Source organism: Balaenoptera borealis (genome assembly GCF_965194805.1).
Source record: "Balaenoptera borealis genome assembly, chromosome: 9".
NCBI lineage: Eukaryota > Metazoa > Chordata > Mammalia > Artiodactyla > Balaenopteridae > Balaenoptera > Balaenoptera borealis.
Window position 1 is genome coordinate 39,340,722 of NC_138873.1, and position 25,816 is coordinate 39,366,537.

A 25,816-nucleotide genomic window follows, 5' to 3' on the forward strand; every position below is an offset into this window, starting at 1 on the left:
CAATATATAAAGACATAAATGAGAATAACGTTTTCTCCTAAATCTTCCAGCAATAACATCCTGTCATACACAGGCCCAATTTCGGAGTAAGGAAGGCCACTAAACGTGAATAGTAAATGTCTTATCAAAAAAACCCCACAAATTTCACCTAGGAGAACAGAGCTAGAACTATATATATATAACTATATAGATCTCAAAAACACAGTGTTGTGAAAAGCAGTGATACTATTTTTGTAAATTCTAAAAACACAAACCAGGACTAAATATTGGAATGGTTGCATAAATACGTGGGTAAAAGTATAAAATGGAGGGCTTCCCTGGTGGCGCAGTGGTTGGGAGTCTGTCTGCCAATGCAGGGGACACGGGTTCGAGCCCTGGTCTGGGAGGATCCCACGTGCCGCGGAGCAACTGGGCCCGTGAGCCACAATTACTGAGCCTGCGCGTCTGGAGCCTGTGCTCCGCAACAAGAGAGGCCGCAATAGTGAGAGGCCCGCGCACCGTGATGAAGAGTGGCCCCCACTTGCCGCAACTGGAGAAAGCCCTCGCACAGAAACGAAGACCCAACACAGCCATAAATAAATAAATTGAACCTTATTAAAAAAAAAAAAGTATAAAATGGACAGAAACAATACACACTAATTCATAGATGCTTCTGAAAGGAGACTTAACTAATTGTACCATTTTATTTCTTTAAAACGGAATACTCAGCAAATATTATAAAATGAAATGCGTTAATTCTGAGAGGTGGGAGTTGATTTTATTCTTTGTTCTTCTTAGCATTGTTTAAATGTCTCAATATATAAATTATACTAATAAAACATAGAACATGGATTACTAAAACTTTGAGTCTAAGAGGTAAGTGTAAAGCTGGTGGGCCTGACTCCTCATTGTATGTCTTCAAGGGAGCTCTTCCCACATCAATGATCTCAATAACAGATCCAAGAACATTTTATCTTCAGAGATGAGTTAATCACCAACTCTCCATCCGCAGCCCCTCACCATTTCATGTATGAATTCCTTGTGCTACTTTCCTTCCTAGTGGTACCAAGCTTCTGGAACCATCTCAGGTACCAGAGGTAGCCTGTTATAATTTCAGACAGCCACTCCTTTAATTAAATAAAAATATGTCTTTCTCTGATTCCCATCCACTCAACCTAGTTTTGCCTTCTCAATCATACAGATGATATTCCTCATATAATTGAAGAAAGTTAGCATGTCATCCCTGAGGACCTTCCCAAAGCATTAAACGTCGGCCACTCTTGATGTGACCCTCCTTTGGGTCTCCTCATGGTCCTCTAGTCAATTTTTCTCTGTATCTCTAGATCTCTAGATCCTGCAGTTTACAAACCCCGGGGAATCGCAAAGTATCCTCAGCTCGGCATCCTCAGTGCTCACAACTGGCACGGAGTAAATTAGTCAGAACTTGCTCAATAAATACTGAATGAAGGAATGAGAAAATGGGTTTTGCAAACACTATGAACATTAAATGGCAGTTAGTTTGATCACTAACAATTAGTGCTAAACTGTCAATGACCACCTCCTTTCTTTATATATATGTTTATATTTCTTTATATATACTTGTATGAATTATAAAACTATCTAGTTGAAATCCTTTACTCTCTTAGATGCTATAATTCAAATTCAGCTGACCTTTTTAGATGGAACAATCCTGACTTCCATGTCATTATTTGGTCTTCTCTAGAATTCCATCTTTGAAATTTGCTCTGTGTCTATAGCACAATATCCCAGAATGGGCTTCCCTTTTTTAAGCCTTCAAACAGTAGTGTATTTGGAATATTAGTCAGAACTTGCTGATTTATTAATTCTAACCCCAAAAAAACAAGAAAAGAATTTTCAAACACAGTGCTAGGCATGCTGCTTGAGTCTCCTTTATATTTGTATGTAAAAAAGTTTTAATATGTCTCATAGTCAAGTCTATCAATCTTTAATTATGGTTTTTGCCTTTGATGTCATATTAGACAAGATTATAAATTATTCACCTATTTTTCAGTTATATCTCATTATTCTTCTTCAATTAATCTGATATTTATCTGTATTTTGTATAAATAAAAGATTCAACTTTACAATTTTTCCTAACAATAACTAATTATTTGAATTGTGTTCTTGTAATAATCAATAGCTTCTCCACCAACATGAAATTCTGTGTTTATTATATGTTACCCTTATATGCTTAAGTCTATTTGGGGAATTTTCAAGATGATTTAGCCTCTCCTAAGTCTCTATTTTAGTAAAAAGTAACATACTGTCTTAGTAATAGTAATTTTATAATATGTTTTAATACTTGGAATTAGAAGTTCATTCTTCATTATTCTTCTTTTTCAAAAATTTGCTTTTCCCAGTCTGTTCATTCCTCCAGATGAATTTTAATAATCATTTTGCCAACCTCTCCCTAAAAATATCTTTGTGGTTCTATCTGGAATTGCATTAATTTTATAAATTAATTTGGGGAAGCTAACATCATTACAATATTTATTATTCTCATCCAGGAATACAATATCAATCTCCATTACTGCTAATCTTATTTTGTGCTTCTCAACAAAATGTTATTTTCTTCATTTAAGTCTTGTACATTTCTATTATAGCTTACTCATAGATATATGATATTTCATTATTATAAATGGGATTTTTTTCATGTTTTCTATTTGTAGCTCTTATAGAAAAGTCGATTGATTTATACACATTTATCTTTTGTATGACCACTTAACTGAAGTATCTTATTCTAATAGTTCTCCAGTTGATTTTCTTGGGATTTTTAGTAAATTCATATATACACACACACACACACACACATATGTGTGTGTGTGTGTGTGTATATATATATATATATATATATATATATATATATATATACTTTTTTAAGGAAAAAAGATGTCATCTCTTTTCTAATAATTGTAAACTTTGAGAGACAGCATATGATAGGATTTAAAATTAAAGATTCATGAGTTAAGCCACTTGAGTGCTTATTCATCTCTACCACTTATTAGCTGTGTGACCTTGGCCAAGTTACTTAGCTTCTCTGGGCCTCAACTTTCTCATTTGTAAAATGATAATTACAGTAGTCAATATTCCCTAGGATTGTTATGAAGATTAAATGAATTAATATTTGTAAAGTATTTAGAACAGTTTCTAGTATATATATTAAGAAATTTAAAAATGTTAGTCATTTAAAAAATTTTATTGCATTGGCTAGAATTTATAGAATGATGTTAACTGTAAGTGATGAAATAGGGCATGTAGTAAGTGTCTAAGGTTCTTCTGTTTTTTCTGCTTTTTCACAATTTAAAAATATCCCTCTATACCTAAATTACTATGTTGTATATATGCATGTTCTTAAAAGAAATATAGTTACATTTTATCAAATGTCATTTGGAATCTATTAGGAGGTAAAAATAGCAGTTTTATCCTTTAGTCTATGAAATTAAAATAGATTTCTCAATATTGAACCACGTGTACATTTCTAGAATAAACATGATTTTCTCGTATTATTCTATTTTGTTGATTTCTACATTCCTGTATTTAGTATTTCAGTGAATTTTTGTGATTTTCTTTTTTGTGCTACTTTTATTAGTGTTTTTAATTTTTTTGTTTTTTAGTTAAATGTTTTTTTAGTTAAGTGCTTTTCATTAAATGAATCAGAAAAATATTTCATCTCTTTTGTAAAGTTCACGGAGTATGGGATAATATGTTCCTTAAAAATGTATATTTTCAACCATCGATTATAAATACCTGATGCAAACAAGATACTTTGCTCATCTAAACAGAGTATTTTAGCTCCTGCCAAATCTCCCTATCCAAGCTGGTCAAGGACATAGGCTTAAGCATCAGACAAAATCTGGCTCAAATCCTAATTTCACCACCCACTAGCTAAATGTGTGCACTTGGCAAGGTACACTTTTGTCATAGGGAATAACTATGCCTTCCTTACTTTTCCCACACAGTTATTGTGAGGATTACATGAGATTATAAAGCACTATCCACTCCACTCACAATAAAGACTCAATTATTTTATGTTAGTCTTAATTTTCTTTAAATACAAAATTAATGTTTACAAATGTACTTGCTGTTTTTTCTTATGGAGATTTCAATTGTTTATATACAAATAGAAATGCTTTTTGATACAATTTTTTCATGACATTAGTTCATAATAAAGGTCGATTTCAATTAAAACATGTTATTCTCCACTGACACAAACTTAAAAAGTTGACAAGAAAGTAGTAAAATGCTCAGATAACACAAGAAAATGAACCCACTGCCATTGGCTAAATGAAATCGCAATGGGTTAATAGGAAAACTGTACTGGTTTTCAGAAAACCAGGCAATGAGCCTAAACCAAATGTAATGTCTTCCACTCTTTCCTGTTCCCTTGGAGCTTTGTTCTCATGGGAATCCAAGAGTGGGAGGAGGCTTCCCGCAAGCTGAGGTTTACTCCATGGTCTCTGATCTGCCATCTTAACTGCAACAGGGGAGCAAATCTCTCACTCCGAGTGGGAAAACACAGCCCTGAGGGATTGGAGGGGCCTCAAATACATCAGCAGCACACAGAAAACTGTTTCTCAAAAAAGCATTGGAGATTTATGTCCACCAGTCAGTGTCATCAAGACTATTTACTTGTATGTATTGATAATAAAGCTGTCACTATGGTCTCTAAGGAGATCAGTATTAGGAGAGTAGTAAGTTTATAGGATCTGATCGGTAATACTATAAGTTTTTCTTCTGTTTTAAAGGATATAAATTTAAAACATTATTTTGGTGGGCTAGCTGCCTCTGTTGAGAACAATTTAAATAAGCTCAGCTAAGAATGTAAATATCAAACCAAGCTCAGTCTCTGTACTAATCACGGGCCCCTGGCAGACACAGGATGGAAATGTGTAGCTCAAGTTCTCAGCATGCATGCTATTAATTTGACATTAACAATAGACTCTATCAAGCTTCCATTTAACCATACTGATCTGTTTTCTAAAATAAAGACCTCCCACTTTATACCTTTTCCTTGCTGTCCTCTGGCTTTATAACAACAAAGATATTTTCAGGGACACCCTCAATAGCAGGATTGATGGATCAAAAGTGTACCCACCTCTATCTTTTCTGCCCCCTGTGTGGCCTCAATAACTTGATAGTTTCCAGCTCCCCCCAGATTTCTCTTGATTGAGTGCTTTTTCAGTATACCATGACCCCTGAAGGAAACAAAGGGAAAAAAAGATATATTAAGATAAACATCCTGGTTCCTTGTCTCTTTCGGGAAAGAACAAATGGTTCCTTGAGCAACAATACCCAATTTAATGACAAAATGACACACAATTTTAAAACAACCTTCATTGTTATTTTTTCATTCCTCATCCTGATTTCTTTTGTGTCTCTGATTTTATAACAGGAGCAGGATAAATTTCCTTGAGTCAGCAGCTCAGCAGTCTCATAAATGAGTGTTTCTTATTATTATTTTGTTCCCTTTTCAAACCCACCAATTGTATTCTGATCAATCTTTCTTGTGTTTTGCCCCAAGACTGTGTAACATAGGCAGTCAGAGACATACCTACTAAATAGTAAAATCAACAGTATAGCAAAATATATTTTTTTCTTCAGCTTGTCAACTTTCCATTGAAAATAGTTTCACTAGCTGAGTGACAGCCTTTCTCAGATGTGTGACTTTAAAAGCCATAAATCCCTGCTTTTGAATTTCAATGCCAAGGAGCAAGGACATTGTTTTCCTCAATTATATAATATGGAGATTGGAATACTGGAAGAGAAAATCCACCCAATAAAACCTGGCCCACACATAATGCCTCAGCATCAAAAGGTAACTTGAAATTTTGCTATGAATAGGCATCTGATGCACTTGCATTGTTTTCCTGTTCCTATCCTTCTAGATATTTCTATATCAAAAGCCCCCATTTTAAAACTAATAATATAGAAACCAACTGAGCTATTTTCATTTCCATATATACTCCTGAAGACGTGGCTACAGCCGATCGCTGGGTAAACCAGGCTCCCTTAAACTCAGGCAGTCTACATATTTGAGCAGACACATAACAAATGCTTAGTTGTCCTAGATGAGAGAGCCATGTTTCTTTCCTGTTACGGAAATCATCTGTTCCTTTTTCTATAAAGCGTGAAGCCAGGAATGTCAATATTCCTATGCTTGTATGTGCTAACTTTACTAGGGTTATTCAGAGCAGGAGAGAGTCTAGTGCTGTTTGGTGTTTTCTTCTCTCCTTTCTAATAAACCACCAAATTCTGTCTATTCCAGGCTCAAAATTGTCCTTGAACTCACTCTTCCTTCCAATTCCATTCCCACAGGCACCACCTAATTCCACCCTCCTCACCCACACCTGCCTCCATCCCATCAATTCTTACAGAGATTATGACATCTCTCACTAGTCTCCCTGGTTTGAGAAACACCCCTTCCAGTCCATATTCCACAGACCACCACTCACATTGGGATAATAACTGAACTTGTGATTGGTATAAAACCCAGGAATTATACGTTGTAGAAGTATTTCACCATGATTCTCAAAAAAAGTCTTTTTCTCCAAATGCCAACAGCATGTTAGCCATCTTTCAAGTTCATCTGTAAATAATTTACTCTTCTTTCCTCTGCTTCCCACATTTCCTTATAGCTTACAAGTAAGCCAGTAAAAGAAAGTCCTCAGGGCTTGTAACACAGAGGGAGAAGCACTGAACTCAGTTCTAGTTCCAGCTCATCCCTGTATCAGCTGTTGACTTTGAGGAGTCATCTTTTTTGTAGCTAAATGACAGAGCCTTGCTTATCAAATGGGATGGAAATATTTACCCTGCTTATCTCTCCACGTTGTTTTGGGAATCAAGAAAGAACACATACAATAAAATACACATATGCAATATTATTTTATTACTCTCCCTGAAGTACTACAAAAGCAAAAAATGTGTTTCTTGTGTTTAACACTAGATTCAGTTTGGGGGTCCTAGAAAGGTAGCTGTGATCACAGTCCCAAGACTTACAGCTTCCTTTTGGCATTGTGATGGTCTAAAGAGTTTTGTTTTGGCTTCCAAAGGAAAAATAAAATACCAAAGGAATCATACTTTAACATATTTGGAGTCCCAAGACATATTGAAATCGAAAAGAGGAAGAAAAGGAAAAGGGACTCAAAACAATGACAAATCTTAATTGGCTGAAACTGCCATTTAATTAAAATAACTCAACTGTCACTTATGCACAAATGTTAATACAATCTCTTCAAAACCCAGTTGAATCCTCCAGATATCACTGGACACTTTGCAGTAGGAAATACATGCCCATTCCCTATCATTGTATTGTAGGTTTTTAATTGGAGAATATATAATGTGTACAATAGGATGAGTTCATTTTGCTTCTAAAGAGGAAATAAAAAATATCAACCTGAATATCACTTCACATATAAAGCAGCACTGTAGCCTCCGTTTAAGTAGGTTTTATTTTAGGCTAAAAAAAACACCAAAGGCATACATTTGAACTCATGCATCTAAACAAACCAATGAAAGTGTAGAAATTAAGTGCAGAAGGGGAAGCACAGAATGATAGGAATAAAGTCCACAGCTGTGTTTTCTTAAAATCCGGTGACAGGAATGTTAATCAAAGTTCACAAAGTTTAAATTTTCCTTTGAACTGCATAGGTATAATCAAGTAAAGAAACACAACCCTCACTGAAGTATACTTTTTTTATTTGAAATTATTGTCCCATATTAAGAAGGTAAGTTTGTTCATTCATTCATCCAGATATTCAAAAACCAATACTTACTGATTAGACTTTGTACAAGATGTGATAAAATGTGCTGGTTTGAACCCCTTGGCCACATGGGGCTAGCAACAAATACCAAAAGAATTGCAGAGATAGGCCATATTAAAAACTTCCTGATTTTTCCAGACACAAGGCAGAATGTAAAGAAGATAGAACTTATTAGAGGGAAGGGTCGCTGCCAGAACAGCGGCCCGACTTCCTAGTAGTCTGGGAGAGTCGAGCCCGAACATGTGCTATTGATCAGTTTTTATAGCCAGAAAACAAAGGAATGGTCCGAGGTGAAAATTTTGGTCAAGACACATATACCTTCCATCTATAGGGTGGGAGTGAGACAGGGCAGATGCCTTTCCTTATTTGGGACAGGTCCCGTTGCCCAGGTGGGCGTCACCCAGGTGGGCTCAGGAATTTCGTAACCATCGCAACATGGTGGGGAGGGCAAGTAAGAGTCTGGTAGGGGGTATAACGCTGACACTTTTTCAGGCAGGGTCGTTCTTTGTCCTTGGAGCATCACAATATCCACAAAGACTCTATTTGCAAATAAGGTGATATTTGCAGGTGCCAGGGGTTAGGACTTGGACATATCTTTTTGGGAGGACACAATTCGATCTGCTACAAGAGGGAAAGTTTAAATTCTTTTCAAGGGAGGAGGCTAAAACTAATGACAAGCGTGAGGATCTGGCTCAGATTGGTAAGGGTGAGAGGTAAGGGATGGAGACCCTGGAGGTGGGGATAGGGACTGGCTTTTATGTGGCATTAGCTGTGAGGTATATGGACATGACTAGCACTTCCAAAAAGCCAACTGAACCAGACTCCACTTGTCTCATGCCAGAATAGGAGTCCCGAATTTGGTACCTCCTGGTATTAGTTGCTCTGCCAGACACATTGATAAGAGCACGGACTTTAGAATAAGTCTGCCTGGGTGCTAATCTGGGCTGTATGACTTTGGGCAAATTACTTAATGCCCAAGTTGGGCTGAGTTCCCTCAAAGCAGATCCTGGGACAGGATTTCAATGCACTTGATTTATTGAGGGAGTACTCTTGGGAGAAAAGGGGTGAGGGAAGCCAGTGAGGGATGGCAGAAGGATCTAAGCAAGGATGTAATCCCAGCTAGAGTCTGTCTTTCACCTGATCCCACAGGGAACGCAAGGGGGTGAATTGCACCACAGAGTTGGTCCCGCTTTCCAGTGGTCCCATCCTTCAACAGTTGACCTACTGTATAGCACAGGGAACTCTACTCAATATTCGATAATAACCTATATGGGAAAAGAGTCTGAAAAAGAATGGATATATGCGTATGTATAACTGAATCACTTTGCTGTACACCTGAAACTAACACAACATTGTAAATCAGTATAAAATAAAAATTAAAAAAAAAAAAAAAAACTTCCTGTTTCTTCCACCCAGAATGCTATCATCCCCCTGTGCTCTCACTAGTAGGCTCTGGGCCATCCTTAAAAGCCCAACTCAAAGGTTGCTGCTTTTGTAAAGCTCTTTGGAACGGCCCAAGTTTGGTATGAGTCATAACCCCTGCCCCTAAATCACTTTGTTCATAACTCTCTGATGCACTTATCACGGTTGACTTCACATGACAGCTCTGTGCGTGTCAGTCTCCCCTAGCAGGCTATGAACATCTTGAATGGCAATTTTTTATTCATCCATCTACAGCACTTGGCACAATATATTGTAGGTACTCAATTAGTGATTATTGAATGGAAAATTCATACATCTTTACTTGCATGAGCAAAAGGTATAGCATAACTTTAAAATGAAGAGTTGCAAATATTTTACACTTATTCTTGCTACATGTAGTTCTAAAAAGATGAATTTATACCATGAACTTATACCTTTGTGAAAACATGGAAAATTCATGTATTTATAAAAGTGGTCACAACCAAATTAGCATTATTCTCTTCAAATTCCTTTATTTACTTATTCTTAAGTTTCCCTCTTCTGACCCTTAGATTAGCATCCTCTATTTTTTCCTATTTGATTGATTTGTATATACTTGATTTCTATAATTGTGATAGTTTTTAAACTAACCTACTAACCAGATCCTTGGCAACAGCTACATTTTCAAAAGCTTTAATAGCTATTGTATGTAAATCAAATTGCAAATAACCTGTTTTATCCATTCCATCATTCAGCAAATATTATTACCTACCATGTGGTAGAAGCCACAGAGGAAACAAAGATCCTGTTTCAGGGGACAGAGGGTTACAGCTAGAGCAGGTAATAAGAAATATACACAAATGACCAAGATCAGAAATCTATCTAAGTGCCATATCTCTAATTTATCTAAAACTATTAATTAAAAAAAAGTTTTGAATGAAGCCTCAGTAGCTGAAGAATGAATTAAGAGGAACTGATGAAAATGACTAAGAATCAGAAATACAATCATGTTTCAGATTCATTTAATACTAATAGTTAAACATCCTGTCTGTCTCCTAAGATTCAAGTCAATACCATAACCATAGGCAAAGTAAAATCAGGATTTCTTGTTTTTTGATATTGAGCTGCATGAGCTGCTTGCAAATTTTGGAGATTAATCCTTTGTCAGTTGCTTCATTGGCAAATATTTCCTCCCATTCTGAAGGTTGTCTTTTCATCTTGTTTATGGTTTCCTTTGCTGTGCAAAAGCTTTTAAGTTTCATTAGGTCCCATTTGTTTAGTTTTGTTTTTATTTCCATTTCTCTAGGAAGTGGGTCCAAAAGGATCTTGCTGTGATTATGTCATAGAGTGTTCTGCCTATGTTTTCCTCTAAGAGTTTTATAGTGTCTGGCCTTACATTTATGTCTTTAATCCACTGTGAGTTTATTTTTGTGTATGGTGTTAGGGAGTGTTCTAATTTCATACTTTTACATGTAACTGTCCAGTTTTCCCAGCACCACTTATTGAAGAGGCTGTCTTTTCCCCACTGTATATTCTTGCCTCCTTTATCAAAAATAAGGTGACCATATGTGCGTGGGTTTATCTCTGGGCTTTCTATCCTGTTCCATTGATCCATATTTCTCTTTTTGTGCCAGTACCATACTGTCTTGATTATTGTAGCTTTGTAGTATAGTCTGAAGTCCGGGAGCCTGATTCCTCCAGCTCCGTTTTTCTTTCTCAAGATTGCTTTGGCTATTCGGGGTCTTTTGTGTTTCCATACAAATTGTGAAATTTTTTGTTCTAGTTCTGTGAAAAATGCCAGCAGTAGTTTGATAGGGATTGCATTGAATCTGTAGATTGCTTTGGGTAGTAGAGTCATTTTCACAATGTTGATTCTTCCAATCCAAGAACATGGTGTATCTCTTCATCTATTTGTATCACCTTTAATTTCTTTCATCAGTGTCTTATAATTTTCTGCATACAGGTCTTTTGTCTCCTTAGGTAGGTTTATTCCTAGATATTTTATTCTTTCTGTTGCAGTGGTAAATGGGAGTGTTTTCTTAATTTCACTTTCAGATTTTTCATCATTAGTGTATAGGAATGCAAGAGATTTCTGTGCATTAATTTTGTATCCTGCTACTTTACCAAATTCATTGATTAGCTCTAGTAGTTTTCCGGTAGCATCTTTAGGATTCTCTATGTATAGTATCATGTCATCTGCAAACAGTGACAACTTTACTTCTTCTTTTCCAATTTGGATTCCTTTCATTTCTTTTTCTTCTCTGATTGCTGTGGCTAAAACTTCCAAAACTATGTTGAATAATAGTGGCGAGAGTGGGCAACCTTATCTTGTTCCTGATCTTAGTGGAAATGGTTTCAGGTTTTCACCATTGAGGATGATGTTGGCTGTGGGTTTGTCATATACGGCATTTATTATGTTGAGGAAAGTTCCCTCTTCCAAAAATGGGCAGAAGACCTAAAAAGACATTTCTCCAAAGAAGATATACAGATTGCCAACAAACACATGAAAGAATGCTCAACATCATTAATCATTAGAGAAATGTAAATCAAAACTACAATGAGATATCATCTCACACTGGTCAGAATGGCCATCATCAAAAAATCTAGAAACAATAAATGCTGGAGAGGGTGTGGAGAAAAGGGAACACTCTTGCACTGTTGGTGGGAATGTAAATTGATACAGCCACTATGGAGAACAGTATGGAGGTTCCTTAAAAAACTAAAAATAGAACTACCATACGACCCAGCAATCCCACTATTGGGCATATACCCTGAGAAAACCATAATTCATAAAGAGTCATGTACCAAAATGTTCATTGCAGCTCTATTTACAATAGCCAGGACATGGAAGCAACCTAAGTGTCCATTAACAGACGAATGGACAAAGAAGATGTGGTATATATATACAATGGAATATTACTCCACCATAAAAAGAAACGAAATTTAGTTACTTGTAGTGAGGTGGATGGACCTAGAGTCTGTCATACAGAGTGAAGTAAGTCAGAAAGATAAAAACAAATACCGTATGCTAACACATGTATATGGAATCTAAAAAACAAAAAAAAAGAAAGAAAATGGTCATGAAGAACCTAGGGGCAAGATGGGAATAAAGACGCAGACCTACTAGAGAATGGACTTGAGGATACGGGGAGGGGGAAGGGTAAGCTAGGACAAAGTGAGAGAGTGGCATGGACATATATACACTACCAAACGTAAAATAGATAGCTAGTGGGAAGCAGCAGCATAGCACAGGGAGATCAGCTCGGTGCTTTGTGACCACCTAGAGTGGTGGGATAGGGAGGGTGGGAGAGAGGGAGATGCAAGAGGGAGGAGATATGGGGATATATGTTTATGTATAGCTGATACACTTTGTTATACAGCAGAAACTAACATACTATTGTAAAGCAATTATACTCTAATAAAGATGTTAAAAAAAATCAGGTTTTCTAATAATTAAAAATGTAATGCCTGAATTGTAATATTGCTTTTACATAACAACTTGGCAAAGTTGACCAAGAGTCTTTAAAACGTTGACCAGCTTTGACCCCAACAATCTCACTATGAAACTCCCTTGACCCTTTAGGTCCCTAGGATAACCCTCTTTTTACTTTGTTTTTGTTGCTGCTGGGAGAGGAGATAAAAAGATTTTAGCATTTAATAAACACTTGTTCTGTGTCATGAGTCTTGCTAGACACTCTGCATTTTATTCCACTTAATCACAATTAATCTTTCTTTTTTTTCAAAAAAGAAAAATGGACTTTTTTCAAAGCTTAAAGATGGTGAGATACCTCCCTAAGGTCACACAGCTAATAAGTCACAGAGACAGGGTTCAAGTTCAGCTCTGTCTGATTGGAAAGCCTGCGTGATCCACTATGAATCATTGCTTCACAATATTCCTGGACTGTTGACCTAGTTTTACATACAACTTTTCACCTGTATTATTTTTCTCATGACTAAATGGCAATTCCTTGATGCTTTGTATCTCAAAGCTCTAAGAAACATGACTTTTTTGGAGAATTGATCAAAAACAGTTCACTTATTCATCTCCTCTATATTTTCTTTTAACCATTTCCTCTTCCTTCACATCTCATATACCAAAGAAAATATACCTCACATCTCATCCTGAAGAGAAACAACTTCAGTGCTAAATGCCTACTGAATTTATTTTGCAAATTCATAGAATTTGGATGGATACAAAAAACTTTGATTTAAAAGGCTTCTGGCTGTGGACTATAGACCCAAAGAATAAATTAAACAGACTTTGTTTAGTAAAAGATTTCATAGTTTTCACTCTCTTGCATTCTCTCATTATATCATTATAACCTAAAAACAAGTTTGTTGTGAATACCGTTTCATGTTGCCCTCATGAAATAACATGGTGCTCAAAGTACAGCATAATGATTGAGAAGCAGAGGTTCTGAAGACAGACGTTCTGATTATAAATCTTTAGTGTATACATTTGGCCTGGTTACTTGACCTTTCCGGGCGGGCCTAGACTTCTCCACATGTAAAATATCCATAATAATAGTACCTCTCGTATACAGTTGTTGAGGAGTTAAATGACATACTAAATTTAATTTGTATAGAACAGTACCTGGCACATACTGTGCTTAATATGCTTTAGATTTATTAACACTCTTATATAACAAAGATAAATAGAATGCTTATGATATGAATGATATGAATGATACATATGATAAAAACAATAAAAAGTTCACATTTAAATGTTAAGTAGCTTTAAAAATAAGGCATCTTAAAAAACATTTAAATTGTCTTACTGTTGATATACTATCTCAGTTGTACTCTAATTGAATGGCTTAGACACATTAGTGTGTGTGCATGTACACGTGTAAAACATAAATCTGTGTGCAATTCTGATGAGGAATTTTAAAGTTTTTAAGTATTTTTTTCAAAAAGAATATAGGTCCCTCAAAGAGTGCAGACCCCAATGCCAACAAAGAAACCTCCCACTTTGTACCCAAAGCCCTGCTTCCTGAAACCTTTACAGGCAAACAGTTACAGCACAAGACCAGAAATACTGAATGAAAAAATAGGGAGAGAGGGAGATAAGAAAAGTTTACGTCACTTCTCTCTAGCTGGCCAGTGTTAATTATTTCTCAGTGATGGATGTTCATTCCTCTGCTTCACACTTTAGGCTTTCATGCAGCTGTGTGTTATTCCAAAATATTGAAAGAGCTCAATTTTGGTCGTTAAAATATGTTTCTGGATCTCCAGGAAAAGGTTTACTTAGTATGGGCAACTTTAAGTCCTAAAAGGAGAACTTACCCTTCTTACAAGAGCTGATTAGTTTTGACATTTTATCAACTCTCCTGAAGAGTCATTTATGGGCTGTGTTAAATACTAAAAAATAAAGTACGATGTGGTCCTGGTGAATCTTCTACAACAGAGAGAAAACTCAAAGCAGTATCTCAAATATTAGTAGCAAGTTCTTGCATTGATATTGAGTCAAATACTCTGCCATGCAGGCCCACTTGACCAGATCAGAGTTAGCTTGCTGGTTTTTCTCAAATATAAATATTTGCTTTGTTAATAGGGAAAGTTACATATTCCATGAGGCATAAAGAAAACTTACTTTCCATTGACCCAGAAAACTTACCTTGCAACTATGCCTGAAGGAGAAAGGAACTGGAATGAGGGTATTTGAAAAGAGAACTCTGGCTGCCACAGCTACCTACCTTGCTCCAAGTTCATGTCTAATTAAATTTACATCAATAATTCCATAAATTGCTTGCATGTTCATAGAACTTAAGTTATCATCTTTGATTCTAAGGTCAGATACTTACTGCTAACAACCATTGTGCCTCTGTGGGAGGCTTGGCCCTCTGCCAGACTGTACTGCTTCTCCCACGGGGATGGGCCCACCACGACTATACAACTCCATGGGGGACGATGCGACACCAGCAGCCCCCTGGTTGCTCAGCAACAGCCCCTTATGACTGCTCCTCTTGGACTACTAGGCAACAGCACTGAGCCTGACCCAGCTGCTCCCAGGCACTGCCTCTCAAGAGGGCCAGGTTAACAGGAGGCCAGGGGCCCTAAGTGACTAGTTACATAATCTAACACATTTCTCGGGATGCTCTCCAACTAAAAAATCAGAGCAGAGTTAGTTCCTACCCTGAAGGGTACCCTTGACCGTATCCTTAATTTAAACTCTACCCTTGAATCTTTAGAGAAGCTGACAGAAAACTAATGCATCAGAGTCAAAATCTGTGGCCAAAAAAAGTCTATTAAAAAAAAAACACACACATACATAAAGGAGGCCATTCCTTTTTTAATTGCGTTTAAAATATGACTTTCAAACCTTTCTTAATTTCAAAGAATTTTACTATTTACATACTTTCTGTTAACAGACCCCCCAAAACGGGGAAAACATATTAAACCACTTACTTTTATGGCAAGACTGTTCCTTAAATAGCTTAAAACATAACTTTAAGTATAGCAATTTCTAGGGAAGATCTTCAATTCTTATCTATAGTTTAACCCACATTTATGTCTTCTTAGTTCTAGACTTTTAACAAATAGAAATTAGGCATATTTTTCCATCCGTTAGCTGACCTAACTTTTAGGACAAAGGCAACAACCCAGTCAACCAACCTAAAAACTTACCCACACGTGGAAACATGAGTCCAGCCGTGCTCCCATCTCCTCTACTGTCACTTACCTCTTTGTTGTGGAAAAAGAGATGTGTGCTCCAAGAGACACGGACTCACAGCCAGTCTACCACAGTACAAATACGATTCTACTGCTCCAATTATTCAAAACCTTCAGTCAGGTCCAAGCAATTTATCGTGAAATGCAAGGCACTTCTGAATCTACTTCCCTTTGAACTTCCACCCATATCCGCAGCTGTCCAATATACTGATTTAATTATAGTTCCCTAAATACATCACACATTTTAAGCCTCCTTCCTCTTCCTAGGACATAGTCCTCTTTGCCTGGCAAACTAGTGGTTATCTTTCAAGATCTAGCAATAACATCACCCCCTCTGAGACACTGTCCCTGGTTTTAGAATTTCTTATAACCATCTCTGAGCATCTTCTACCTGATTCATACTGCTATAGCAGCATTAGTCACACTGTTTCACAGTAATTTACTTACTCAACATTAATGCTATGTCCTTCAAGGGCTAGGACCTTGTTCTGTTCAACTTGGTCTCCTTGGTGCCTGGCATATTCCTTTGCATTAAGAAGCTGTTTATACTACGGCTGTATTAATGATTAGAGAACAAAACTCCCAGGCAAAATTGTAAAATAGATGAGGAGTGGGCATTTTTAACCTCTTAATTAACCAGGGATGGGTAATAAAGCAATTCAAATCAAAACAAAAACTTAATCTCCTGACTTCTGGGCTGGTCCTCTTCCTAAATTATGATGAATCATTGAGGGCAAATAAGTAGATACCTCTGCAGTGATCCAATCCATCCAGTAATACGGCTAAAATAATCAGATTTCCTGTGTCCCCTTTATTATAATCATAATAACATGAAATTCAAGGGAGCTACATGGTCAGGTAACCAAATCACTAAAAGGTGGTCTGGAGCTGGTCTCAGGGAAGATAATTTCCCATTCAGATTAGCAACTCTTAAAGCAGTTTTTGCAGGAATCTTGGTGCAAGTAAAGTAGGGAAGAGAGTAGAAAAGAAACCAAAAAAATTAGAGCTAAATAGAAAGCAAGAAAAAGCTATTCTAATTTTAAAAACCTCCTAAAAAATACTTCACAAAACAGCATTTACTCAACATGTCTCCTTCAAAGCACTAATTTAAAAAAAAAATAGGAACATGAGCAAAGAACACACAAAAGCCCACAAATGCAGCAGCCAAGAGTAACAGCATGAAGCCACTCAACCTCTTACTTCACCACTTCAGTAGCTAAAGATATAGGCCTCCATTTTCAAACATAACAATGCTTTTATGCTTTTTCTACAACTTTCTAGGTTCACATATGTGTTTATCTAAGATATTGCCAAATCTTTGATATTAGCAGTAACGTGATTGTCTAAAATAATCCATGCAATCCAAATTCTAATCAACGGACATCTAAATTTTTAGCTTATCTGTGTTAAGCTGAGAGGGAATTCTTAGTCTATTACAAGCTTGTGGTTCTAAATACCCCTAAGTCTGTGCTTCCTCAAAACTAGGAAACCTGCACCCTTGAAAATACCAGAAGTTACCCACAACCACATGATAAATTTTGTTTATCAAAGGAGTCTTACTTGACAGTATATATTTAAAGCATATTTTTATACTAAAACAAAATGAACACATTATAAAGTGCATAATGTATACAAATATGTAAGATGAATATGAAATGTCAAAGAAACTTTGTACTTTTCTATGGAGCACTTTGAGTTATGCCTCTAGATTTCTGGGAGTTCTTTGGTGGAAAAGCGTGAGAAGCCCTACTCTAAGGGAGTCCCTCCTAGAAGTTGAGGAAAAGATTACTTTCATGTAAAAAATATATATCACCTTGGCTCTAGCATACCACGACCACTGAACTCAAAAAGTGCTACCATACTTAGACATACCATTACTTTTTAAATTGGAAATTAACCTTTATTACATCTTTTTTATTTTGAAGCAAAAATATTTCTCTCTCCAACAGTCCTAAATCTTTCTGCAGGTACCTCACAGGACCAGTCTAAACTCCTATATATGTATGACAGTCCTTCAAATAAACATAATAGTCACAAGTAATGGAGGCATACTGGATGCCAGGAAATGTGCTGGGTACTTGACAATCATTAATCAAAAAATAAAACTGCAGGTAAATAGTATCATCTTTATTCTACAAAAAAGAAGAAGTAGATGAAGAGGAGGAGAAAGGGGGAGGGGGTAAGGGGAAGGAGAGTGGGAAAGGAAACAGCCTACAAAAGGATAAGTGACTTTCCCAAAATAGCACAGCTCATTAGGAGCAGAGCTGAGCTCTAACTCCAAAGCTTGTGCTTGTTTTTCTCTTTCTTTATACATCATGTTATACTACATTTCCAAGCCCACTTTCCCAGGTGTTCATGTCTCCTAGCGAAATATCTCCATTTTACAACTATTCCTTCCATCACTTCTGCAATAACAGACCATCCTGATCAATGTACGTGTGTGTGTATTTATTTGTAGGAGTAAAATATCCAGAACAATTTGGCCATGGAAGAACAGAGTTGGGCCATCACTTCCTTTGCTCTGGATAAGATACTGCTATTGATACAACTTAAAAATATGCTACCTATGTTGGACAACCACTTGACATTATATTGAATTGGCCATAAACCAAAATTCTTTAGTATTGTTTTAACAGATTCTGCTAATAACCATTTCTTCTCTAACTGGTTTCTTTCTTAAAATGTATACAACTCTTGTATTTACCTACATATAAACAACCTGTGAAAATAAATCTTTATTCATAGAGAGTCACAGATTATATGACTCTCTACTACTTTCAAGGATGAAAATTAGCTACAAGTTTAAGTCCAAAGTTTTCATCCCAGCATTTAAGATTCTTCAGTACAGCCTCAATGTGTCTTTCCACCCTTACCTTCTCCCAGCCCCTAAAATTCTACACAGCTCTGTCTCACTCTTTTCTGTATTTGTACCTTCATTCATGCTGTTCTCTCAATTAGGAATGCTTCCCCCACTCATTGAAATTCTATCAGTCCTTCAAGGACCATCCCAATTACTACATTGCCTTTAAAGTCTTTCTGATTAATTTCAAAGTTTATCTTCTTCTTCTTTGAAACCCCACAGCTTTTTTGTAGCTCTTTTGTAGTACTTATTACAGTCTGCCTCGCAGGAAAGGTAAGTATATTATTTTCCCTTACCTCCCCCAAACAGATAGAATCCTAAACCTCTTAAAAAAAGATGGAGTCTCATTCCACTTTGCAATATATCACTAAACACAGTAGCTGAATCCAGGAGGGTGCTTTTTAATAGATGTTTATTTGAATTTAGTTAACTATTCATCTCAGAGATGCATGTACTGAGTTCCAAAATTCATTAAAAACTTAAATAAAGAATATCTATAACCAACCACAGAAAAGAACCTGAATATCAATCGGTACATATAGCACTAAAATATGGAATTATAGGCTCTATTTAGAATAATACAGGTACTTTTTTCACTGTATTGATCTCATGATGAAGAACTGAAATCGCATCATTCATATTGGTGTAATCATGTTGACAAAAACTGAAATCTCAAGAGATTAAGAGACTTCCTCAGGGTCACATGACTAATTAAAAGCTGAGTTGGCCTTACAACAAAGCTTTCTAATTTCTAACTTAGTTATTTTTCTCTACTATTATCATCCAAATCATGTGTCGATACGTTTTCAAAAATATTAGCTGCAAAAATATTTATGTAAGAGAGAAATATTCTCTTCTTTCCTATATATTAATAATCTTCAAATTATTATTTGTACAGGTAGAATTTAAAATAAAATTCATTAATGATGATTAAAGAGGATGATAATACACAAAATTTATTTATACAAATCTGACTCATTTTGCAACTTAACTACAAAGACAACAGTCAAGAATCAGGTTATTAACAAATATTGTTGTTCAGTCAAAATAAATGTCATAAAACCTATGTCGTAAAACCTATACACTAATAACGTTCACGGTCTTTATTATAAGCCAGTCCTACAGATTTAATCAGAGCCTGTTTATGCCTCTGGTTTGTTTTTAACCTCTTGTCACCAATTTAGAGCATAGTAAAAATTTTGCCTGCCCAACATCCATTTCCCCTTGAGGAGCCTTTCCTCCTATAGTCACTGCAATAAGATTCGTTGTTTCCGAGAATGAAGTTGAGACTCAGACCTGACATATCCAAGCTCCAAGTGCCCTGAGCCACAGTGACTGGCTCAGAAGTGATATGTGACACAAACCTGCCTCAACAGGCTTATTATTACGTTTTTCCAACCCAGCAAATGCTTAAAGACTGGGTTCATGATGCAAATTAGTCCACCTTAGGACTGGTGCCAAAGCTACTAAGTGAAGACACTTTTTTCTCTTTGAATTTAAACTTGAGGAGTTAGGCCTGGAGCTGTTGATAGCAATTTTGTCACCAAGCAGAGCCTGAGAATGAAGCCAAGTTGAAAGACAGTAGAGCCAAGAAGTAGAAGGGAATAGGGTCCTTACAAAATAATGTGAGCTCTAGATCAAGCTGTGACTGAAAGCTGGGTTACATAAATCTGATAAATTCTCCCATTCTCCTTAAGCCAATTTGAAGTAGATTTGCTATCGTGAGCAACTGTGACATTCCTAACTAATGCACTCAGGTATCTGACTTTCTCAACCCACAACAGATTCAAAAGGTCATATAGAGAGTGAACAGTAAGAGCTATTACATACATCAGATGAAGTAGCAGCTTACGGTTTGAAAGTGATGATGAAGACAGGTAATATGTAAAAAAAGAAAATAAGGAATTTCAAAAATGTGGAGTCTTTTAGTCAAGGACTTACTCCACATAGCATCCTGGGAAACCTCTCAGTCCCAGAAAAAACAGGATAGTTGCCATGCTATTTGGGAGTACAGAGATTCTTGCAGTGATCTGCATAAACAAGAAGATAAGGGGTCATTAGGTCACAGAGGACTCAAGGCAGGTGGTGGTGAGGCTCTGAGGTTTCTGTACTTGTAGGGGAGAGTGTGGTAAGCACACAGAATTCTTAGGTTCTCCATTGACTTGTACTAATTGGAAATGTGCAATCCACTGAGAAACATCTTACTCCAAGCAATCAGAGCATGGAGAGTAAAAAATAGGTGGATCAAAGAATCGGCCATCCCAATGAAGCCAAAGTACAAGTGTAGGTGTGAATCTTTGGATTGGTGTAAAAAAAAAAAAGAATATAGGATGCTATGCCCAGAGACTTTCTGAATTTGAGATTTTAGGAAGGAACAATTTCATATGATAAGTCCAGGTTGTGACTACAGAAGGGGCTGGGTGAAAAGAAGTAAAAGAGAAGACTACTGCTTGAAATTGCAGAGGTCACAAACTGAGAGGCTGTGGTGTTGGGTGTAGACATGAAGTCACCCAGATTGAGGACAGGAGACAGGTGGGAGAAGATGACTGTACACCAGTTGCTGGAGTGTTCAGTGAAGGAGGGGTTTGTTCAGGTGGTGAGTAGATCACAGAAATAAGCAATGGTAGTTGATAGCATAGCCAGATGGCTCAAAGGAACAGGAATGAGTATAAGAGTGTAGAGAAACAATGGTCTACAGGTGGGAGGGTGTATGGAGGGCATGTGACCCACCTCCCTACCCTGAGATTCATGAACTACAGAGTAATCAGCCGTCTCCAACGGGAAGGGCTCACGGGGAAGTGGAATACCCCTGGGAGAGTCAAGATTCAGGGCTAGAGAAAAAAGTGGAGGTTAAGAGGAGTTTACTGGGACTGAACAGGTGTTCCAGAGGGCATAACAGAATGGTTTTGAAGGAAGAATAAAAAGCAGAGATTAGGTCAGGGAGAGGCAGCACAAAGCATAATAAAGTTTCAAGGCAGAGAGGAGAAATGAGCAAACGATAAAAACAGAGATTTGAAGCATTAGAAAATTAACTGTTTTGCAAGGTTAACACAATTACATGTTCCAAAACTGGTAACGTGGGAATTTAGGAAGAGCTAGTAGCTATGATGTGGGATGTGGAATTCCTTTTCCTCCTGGGATGAGGTGGTGAGTGACAAACGTGGATCAAGGCAGTTTAGGGAGGCAATCGAAGAGCCTGCAGTCATGTGTAGGAATGGTGGCCAGCAAGGCATGTGAGAGGGAATTCTGTGGGACTTCAGGATGATATGGCCAGTTATATTGAGGGGGGCTCCAAGGAGGTGCAGGGGCATGGGATGCTATTTCAAATCAGTGGGGAAGGAATCAATGACAGAAGAAACGAATTTGAGACAAGACTAGTGATTAAAAAATGTTAATAATAAAATTAGATTACCTACTTCATCCCCTACTAAAATAACTTCTAAAGGATTAAAACTTTAAATTAAAAAAAACATCAACAGTACTATTAAAAACGTAGATGAATATGTTTAAAGGGGAAAGTCCTTCTCAGAAACTATGCGAGAAGAAATTGACAGCTTTCACATCCACAAAATTTAAGGATTTTACAAAGCAATGCTCCCTAAAATAGTTAATGGCAAACAAATGAAACTGATTAAAAAATTGCAACATAACAGACATACAAAGAGTTAATATCCTAATGAATAAAAAGCTCTTGAAACAAACAAAAAAGGATTAAAAACAGGCAAAGAATACTAAAAAGCAATTCGTAAAAATAAATCCAAAATATCCAATAAACATACTGACTAAAAATATTCGGCCTCATTAGCAATCAAAGAAATACAAATATGAGGTATCTTTTCCTACTGATTTCTAAATTTAAAATTTTTAAACAGTATTAGTATGTTGGTAAAAATTTTGAGTATAAATTGCTGCAGGCTTCCTGGAAAGAAATTTTGCAAAATGTGTCAAAAATGGTTAACAAGTGAATATCCACTGACCTCGCAAGTCCATGTCTAGAAGTTTATTCAAAGAGATTAATAAAGCAGCCATGTACAGTGTATGAAGATCACAAACAGAGTTATCTACCATGGTATTGTTTATAAAACCAAATTTGGGAACATTCTGCATATTTACCAATAGGGGTTAGTTAAAATTTTAATAGAACACTATGTAGCCATTAAAAATATGATTTAGCACCTGACAAGATATAGTAAGATGAAATATTAAGGGAATATGATATATCACTTTTCTTTTTAAAATCTACATATATGCAAAGAATTTTATAACGAATGGTGGAATTTAGGTGGACATTATTTTCCTCTTAATACAATTCTGAATATTTCTGATTTTCACTGCAATGTGTATGGTCTCAGAAACACTATTTCAAAATTTTAAAGTTTAAAACTTAGTGGTATTTTAAGTGGCAAACATTACCTGCCCAGAAAATTACATGTGGAATAACCCATTATAATGTAATAATAGGGAGTTGACAAAAGGATGAGACTGAAAGAAAAAAATCACCTGATTATATTTTCACATCTGTGATTCTTGGTGAATAATTTATAATAGCAAGCATATATTGTCCTTGGAAAAACTGAATTCTACATTTGAACATTGCCAATATTTAAAGCAATGCATTTTAATGATTTATGTTTTTCTTTTCTTATTTCTGTGTTAAACTGATGATTACCACAGGGTGCAGCAAAATTAAAATGTGGCCTAACTGGAAAATTCTGTTTCATACCCTTAAGAGCTGAAATTTTATCTAGCCAAAAACTATTTCATGGGTCACTTTGAATAATAAGAAGAATGTTACTTTTTAAAATTTGCTCTTCCTATTCATTTGTATTCTGGTAATAATAATTTTAAGAAGAAAAAAATAATTTACAAACTGTATACCATTATTACATTAATATAAAAACATTCTTACAAACGGACAAAGACTGGAAGATACTCAATACTGAAGCGATTATGTTTGAATATTAGAATTTTAAAATCTTTCAGTGTTCTTAATAGTGTGATGGTTTTATGATAAAAAAAAATCTGAAAGAAAGAAGCTAACTAATAAACTTTTACCAATCCTTTTATAAGATAATTTGAGATGTCCTTAGATATAAACGAAACTGCTGTCCTTAGTCAGAATCATATTTCATTAATCCATATTTTAAGTGGATTACATTGAGACAAAATCCACAAAGTGAAGAACTGAACCAATTCGCTATTAGGACCAATAATAATTATTGACAGGTAATATGAAAAGTTTTCAACAAATTAGGTAAATTAAGATACTTTTTAAAAGAGTTGGTAAAAATAAGCATCTATGAGTAAAAAAAAAGTGCTTTGTTTCCTCCCATTTTGCAGTTACACCCGAAAAGTTTATACTTCCTTTCAAAGCATTCAAACCTAGAACCCAAACATGGACTTCTCAGAGTTGAAACAACCTATGCCGGGTTTTACTTGAAGCTTAATATCCTTTGGCAAAAATCCACAAACATCTTAGGGAGCTGACCCAGATCTACCCTGTGAAGAAAGTATTCCCCACTTCCCCTGAAAACGTTCTCCCACTCCTCCCTGAGGCAAACAAATAAAAACTATGCCCCCCATGTTGCAGACTGGTCCCATACCCATACTGTCAAACCCATATGGTGCAAAATGAATGGAAAACCTGAAATGACCTCATTTATATCTATAGCTGGGTTGGTGGCAGAGGGACCATGGATGCACTGCCCAAGTTATCACACTGCTTATTTTGTAACCATCTTTACAACTGATACTGAAGATGGGCACATTTCAAGTGGCTAGCAATCCAAAATCCAGGTTATCAGCAAGGTTGGTTTCTTCTTGGGAGCTCAGGAGAATCTGTTCCATGCCTCTCTCCTAGCTTCTGGCGGTGGCTGTAAGTCTTGGAATCCCTTACATCTACATAACTCCAATCTCTACTTCCACTGTCACAGGCTTGCCTTCCCTCTATGAGTCTCTGTCTCTGTGTCTCTTCTCTTCTTCTTATAAGGGCACCAGTCATACTGGGTTAAGGGCCCACCCTACTCCAGTATGACCTCATATTAACCAATTACAACTGCAATGACCCTATTTCTAAATAAGGTCTCATTCTGAGGTTCCAGGAAGTACATGGATTTTAGGGAGACATTATCCAACCCAGTAAACCCACCAAATCTGCCTTCATTCTTCTATTGCCATCTTTGTATATAGTGCTAGTCCTCAACCTCAAGCCAAGAAGCTGAGAACCACCCTTCATTCCGACCTCCCTTTAAATTCATATCCCAGTTATCATCAAGCCTGATCATTTCCCACTCCTAATATTTCTAGACTCTGATACTCCTGTTCATCCCTAAATTCTTTATCCCTAATCCCTGAATCACTCTCTAGCACCTCTTGCTTGGGCTACAACAGTCTGTCCAATACTCCTCAAATCCAATCTTCTCCAAGCTACAGGAGTATATATAGATATATACATACAGCTTCATGGCATGTTAGAAAGATGTACAGTTGCTTTTGTTTGTTTGTTTTTCCTATTTTTCACTACCTTGAAAAGTTCTGCTTCTTTACTGCAATGAGCGTAATTATGATAGACATCCTTCTTCAGGGATACAGAAACTGAGAGGCAGAGTGGTTTGTGTGCAAGCCCTGGCCTTTGTAACATCTTCTCCTGACTTGATAGATTCTTTACAAACCTTCAGAATGCAACAAAATCCATTATATCTATAATCTAGCTTTTTATAGATTTTATTAGATTTGGGAAAGACAGGCAAGAGGGGCTTATTTCAGTGTTTTGAGATTTAATATTATACCTGGCTCCAGAAGCCCCATGATAGAAGTACTTATTCTCATTTTTTAGATAAACAAAAATAATAAACAAAGGTAATTGCATGAGTTATAAGCCATCCTTGTTTACACAAACGTACACACTGATTTTAAGAACAGTGTTTTCTTCTGAGACATATTAACCCAGCCCATAAAAATTAGTGTAGAAATAAATCACTTCATAGTCCTTTGATATAAGCATGTTTGGGAAGACAGCTTAACTCTTTCCTGTCTTCCACGAAATTATTCCTGAAACTATCACACTGAACCTCAGTTTCCTCCTTTCCTTCACCCAAAAAGTGAAAACTTACAGTTAACCATG

General features: G+C 36.4%; 1 protein-coding gene across 2 annotated transcripts in view; it reads right to left on the reverse strand.

Annotated features, from left to right (window-relative positions):
* The window catches only part of FABP7 (fatty acid binding protein 7), a 159,912-nt gene that overhangs the window by 130,103 nt on the left and 3,993 nt on the right, over nt 1-25,816 (reverse strand). Inside the window, exon 2 of one of the 2 annotated variants that reach the window (XM_082406289.1) lies at nt 5,096-5,195. The exons of the other annotated variant lie outside the window; for it this stretch is intronic. The gene's annotated coding sequence lies outside the window, so the exon portion shown is untranslated. The remainder of the gene's footprint in view (nt 1-5,095; nt 5,196-25,816) is intronic. 2 annotated transcript variants of the gene reach the window in all.